Genomic DNA, 5,578 nt, shown 5'->3' on the forward strand with positions numbered 1-5,578 from the left:
GACTTTGAAGGATGTCCGGGTAATTCCAAGTCTGAAGAAACAGTTGATTTCTGTTGGGCAGTTGGATGAACAGGGACACGAGGTTAAGTTCAGGAATGGGCAGTGGAAGGTTGTCAAAGGAAATCTTGTGATAGCTCGTGGACATAAGAGGGGTTCATTATATATGGTCAGTTTACCGTCTGAGGGAGTAACCGTCCCAGTTCAGAAGAAAAACAAAATCCGGTTCATAGAGTCTCGTGGACAGAAGAAGGTTTGCTTTGCAGATGGCAAACCCAGAGTCACAGGTCAGATTCAGGTTGAACGTGTTTGGAACGGTTCAGAAAAACCAGTCAAGGGCATTCATAGCAGTGGGAGCAAGGGCTGTGCTTCAGCTAGAATACCCAGAACACAGTGGGTTAAGAGAACCAGTATTCCATCTGTAAAAGTCTCTCCAGATTATCTGCTTCACATGGAGAGTGTCGTTTGTTCTCAGGATGTTCCAGGATCGGGCAGTTCATTTCAAGTGGGAGCCGGTGGAGACAGAGAACAGGTCAGTGGCAGACTTAGCCATGACTGATGCGTTGGAGCTAACGAAAGCTTCAACTGGCCTTCAGGTTAATTGAAGAGAAGGCCAGGGTAACTAGGAAGGAGTTAAGATCAAATACAGATGCACAGTTGAAGCACAGGTGAAGATTGTTCTGTGGCTTCAAGTGGGAGATTGTTGAGTATGAATCCACAGAAATGTTGAGTGTGAATCCACAGAAATGTTGAGTGTGAATCCACAGAAATGTTGAGTGTGAATCCACAGAAAAGCTGGTCAAAAATGGCAGGAACAATGTGAAGTTGTGAAGCCACAATTGTTGAATGAAGACCCAGTTGTGTTTTTTGACTACTTCTGATTTCCATCTCTATATAAGAGATTATTTTGTATTTGTAAAACTTGTATCTAGTGTAACAAAGAAAGAGTGCAGATTAGCACCAAGAAATGTAAATTCCTAGTTACCGGTGGACGTAGGTCAGAGAAGGACCGAACCACGTTAAATCCCTCATGTTCATCCTTGTGTTCTTGTTTTTCGTGACCTGTGTGTGTGTTTAGAGTCGTGTGTTAAGTGTCTCGATCCTAACATTTACCACCTATTGTTGGGGCTTTGAGTGCATAAGGTCCCTTTTGTGGTCTAGACTTCAGATCTGGACCTTGTGAGGACCAGAGAGTCCCAAAGTTACAAGCTTTACCCAGCCATACAAGAGTTATAGTGTGCAAGCACCTTGTTGGAATTGTTTTGGGCAATTAGAGCATCATATGCCATGCATGGACATAAAGATAAGAGCTTTACTTGACTTTTGGACCCTAGGAGGCTAGATCTAGGGTTTTGAATGATTGATCTGACTTTGGACGTTTGAATGGGAAATCAGATCGAAGGAACTCGCCGAGTCCATGGGCTGACTCGACGAGTCGGTGAGGGTTTGTCCCGATGAGCTTGATCATGCGATAGCTCAGCGAGTTGGGGGTCAACTCGACGAGCTGAGTTGGACCTTCACGAGACTTCTGAGGATGCGAGTGGACTCGACGAGTTGCATAAGTGCACTCGACGAGTCGGGTCAAACTTGGACTGTTGCCTCGAGTGTTGACTTCTGTTGACTTTGGGGTTTTGGTCAACATGAGTAATAAATACAATGGAGGGGTAAAATAGTCTTTTACCCACTTCAAAGAGTTAGAAAGAGAAAGAATAGCCTTCGGTTGTTTGAGTTGTGAAAATAGTATTGATTAGAGATATTCATCCCTTGTGTTAGGCTAAGGCTAGTTCGAGTTTCGGGTGCGAGGTTATTTACTTGCTGCTTGCAAGGTAAGTCCTCTCACTATACTTTACCTAGAGTGGTAACTATGTGTGATGCTTGATTTATGCATTTTCTGTGTGTGATATTGCCATATTTATGCATATTTTTAGGCAATATTTATCTACATTTTTATTAATATTTTGGTTATTTGCATAGAATAATGGTAATTATAAGGATAAATTGTTATTTGCAGCCAAAATAGAAGCATTCTCGAAGATAGGGACTGAAACTGACAATATTTGGAACTTTGGAGGCTTGAAAGGAAGAAGGATGAAAACTCAGCAAAAAACGTACTCACGACGTGAATAGTTCATGATTCACGACGTGAGCAGAGTATTCTAGAAGATATGCATCCGGGTGAAAGAGTCCTTGTCGAATACGGAAAACTCGCATTCACGACGTGAATCCTTATGGTTCACGACGTGACCTCGAAAAAAGGAGATATTATAAATTCTCTTGCTCATTACGACTTGGAGGACTTTTGGCGAGAGAAAAGGGTTCCAGAAGACGAATTTCAGCAGAAGAAAAGTCTTGGAAAAAGGTTTTCAACACCAAAAGAGTAGAGGTTCATAATTAGTTTAATTGCTGATACTTGAACATGTTTTATACTTTGATTTGTGTTTGTTTACTTGCTACTATGAGTTGCTGAATCTAGCATGTAACAACGTAAATTTCCAAAACAATTTTTCATTTTTAAATCATACTTTCAATCACACGATAAACACAAAACATAATGTATCCACCGTGTCATAATAAAACATGTCCCGGAATCTCAATAACATAAACTCTATAAGTGTGTACGGATCATGCCGGCGCCTTCCCGTGATCATCACTAGTACCTGAAACACATAATATAACAACTGTAAGCATAAATGCTTAGTGAGTTCCCCAAGATACCACATACAACACATACGCCTTTACAGGCCATAACTCTGTAGGATCTTCCGATCCATGTGTCTCAGGGGACTTCCGTCCCGAATCCCGGTAGACCTTCCGGTCCTACCCGTATCGACCTTCCGGTCCGTAACCACTTGACCTTCCGGTCCATATCATCTTGACCTTCCGGTCCATATCATCTTAACCTTCCGGTCCTTATCGTACATAACATACATAACACATACATATCACATAACAACATACAGCTCATACATCTCATAGCATATAAGACCTTCCGGTCACACATAGGTACCCTTCCAGGTACAGTATAGTGAGAAGACTCACCTCAATGAAGTCGGATAAACTTTCGTGCTCAACGTCCTGACTTAGCCTCCTCCTATTATTCAAATAACATCCCCGATCAATATTCTTTCGTGATCTCATCTCTACAGATTGGGTAGAAGGCCATTCTACCCTTCCCTGAACTCTCTTGAATCAGTCTTGACCAGAACCCTAAGGCCAACGAAAGTCAACGGTCAAACTTTGACCCGACTCGTCGAGTGCACAAGGGCGACTCGGCGAGTCCATGCGGGTCCTCTAAATCCTTTCAGCCTCTATTGGCTCGTCGAGTCATCCTTCCACTTGACGGGTTACACCTGTGAATCGCGGGGCAACCCCGACTCGACTTGTCGAGTCCACTTATGGACTCGGCGAGTTGCTCCCATAACAACTCTCAAATGACCTTCTGAGTTCAGATCTGCTTCTCTAAACTATAGATCTGGTCTTCAAGTGCTCAAAGGTCACGTAAAGGTGCAACCTTTACGTGCATGCAACCCACATCAAGTCATAAATGGAGAAATAACTCTAAAAATGGCAACCTAGTCTCCAATCCTCCTTGAACAAGCATAAAGCAGAATGGGGTAGGTTCTCTGGACCTCTATGGGTCCAGATCTGAGGTCTAACCCAGCAAGGGACCATAACCTCAACCTTTCAAGCCTAAAAAGGTTTATAGAGAACCCTAAATACTAGATCTTAACCCAAAACAGAAGGGAAGTTCGATTTGATACCTCAATAGTGTAGATCTAAACTTGAAAACCCTGGATCCACAGCTCCCTTGACCTCCTCTTGTTGGAAACTACTTCTCTTTTGCTAAAACACACAAGAAATGGTGAATTAGCCTTCCTCTTGCACCGCAAACGTTCTCTTTCTCTCTCTAGGGTTTCTCAGGGGTGAAGTGGTCATAATGGAGGCTATAAAGGCCTTTAAATAGGGCACATGCCCCGAGAATTAGGGTTTCACTTAACAGCGCGGACTCGCCGAGTCCATGCATCGACTCGTCGAGTCCTTCATTAAATTAGACCTGAAATGCGCGATCCCACTCGGCGAGTCTGAGCGCCTACTGGCCGAGTCCCTCTCTAAAATTCAATATAAATACTTAAAATAAGATACCTGGGAATCCGGATGTTACAATTCTCCCCCACTAGAATCAGACTTCGCCCTCGAAGTCCTGCTCGGCAAACAACTCTGGATGCTGCTCCCGCATCTCCAACTCCGGTTCCCAGGTCAGCTTGGACCCTTTCCGATGTTGCCACTGGACCTGCACCAGGGACACTTCCTTGTTCCTCAGAACCTTGATCTTCCGATCATGGATCGCGATTGGTCTCTCAGCATAATTCAGGCTCGCATCCACCTGAATATCCTCCAGCGGTACCACCGCCGATTCGTCGGCTATACACTTCCTCAACTGAGACACGTGAAAGGTATCATGAATCTGTCTCAGCTCCTCAGGTAGCTCCAACCGATAAGCTACCCTGCCCACCCTCGCGATCACCCTAAATGGCCCGATATACCGGGGCCCCAGCTTGCCCCTCTTCCTGAATTGGATCACTCCTTTCCAAGGAGACACTTTCAGGAGTACGAAGTCTCCCACTTGGAACTCAAGCTCGGATCGTCGCCTATCCGCATAACTCTTCTGACGACTCTGAGCCGTCAATAACCTCTGTCTAACCTGCTGTATCTGCTCTGTCGTCTGAAGCACTATCTCAGTGCTACCCATCACACGCTGTCCTACCTCTCCCCAGCAAATGGGAGTCCGACACATCCTACCATACAACAACTCGAAGGGAGGCATACCAATACTCGAATGGTGGTTGTTGTTGTAGGAAAACTCAGCCAACAGCAAGCACGTGTCCCAACTTCCTCTGAAGTCCAACACACATGCTCGAAGCATGTCCTCGAGTGTCTGAATCGTCCGCTCACTCTGTCCGTCCGTCTGGGGGTGGTAGGCGGTACTGAAATGCAACCTCGTACCCAACTCCTCGTGGAACTTCTTCCAGAACCTGGAAGTGAAACGTACATCTCGATCTGACACAATCGAGATCGGTACTCCATGACACGATACCACCTCCCTCACATACAACTCTGCCAACCTCTCAGCAAAAGAGCTCTCACTGATAGCAAGAAAATGCGTGCTCTTCGTCAGCCGGTCGACGATCACCCAAATTGCATCGACACCCCTTGCGGTCCTCGGCAATTTAGTGATGAAATCCATGGAAATCTGTTCCCACTTCCACTGGGGAACCTCAAGCGGCTGCAACTTGCCATGCGGACGCTGGTGCTCGGCCTTAACCTTGCGACAGGTCAAGCACCTCTCGACAAACCACGCGACATCCCTTTTCATACAGGGCCACCAATAATCTTTCTTCAGGTCCAAATACATCTTAGTAGCCCCGGGATGGATCGAGAACCTCGATCTATGCACCTCCTCCATCAGAATGGTACGTGCCCCGCCTGCATACGGCACCCAAATCCGACCTTGAAAGGTCATCAGCCCTCGACTACCGGTAACGAACTCGGACACCTGCCCGATCACCCGCTCCCTCTTGCG

This window comes from Lactuca virosa, chromosome 9 (assembly GCF_052849685.1).
Source record: "Lactuca virosa cultivar CGN04683 chromosome 9, Lactuca_virosa_CGN04683_v6, whole genome shotgun sequence".
In the NCBI taxonomy this organism is placed as follows: domain Eukaryota; kingdom Viridiplantae; phylum Streptophyta; class Magnoliopsida; order Asterales; family Asteraceae; genus Lactuca; species Lactuca virosa.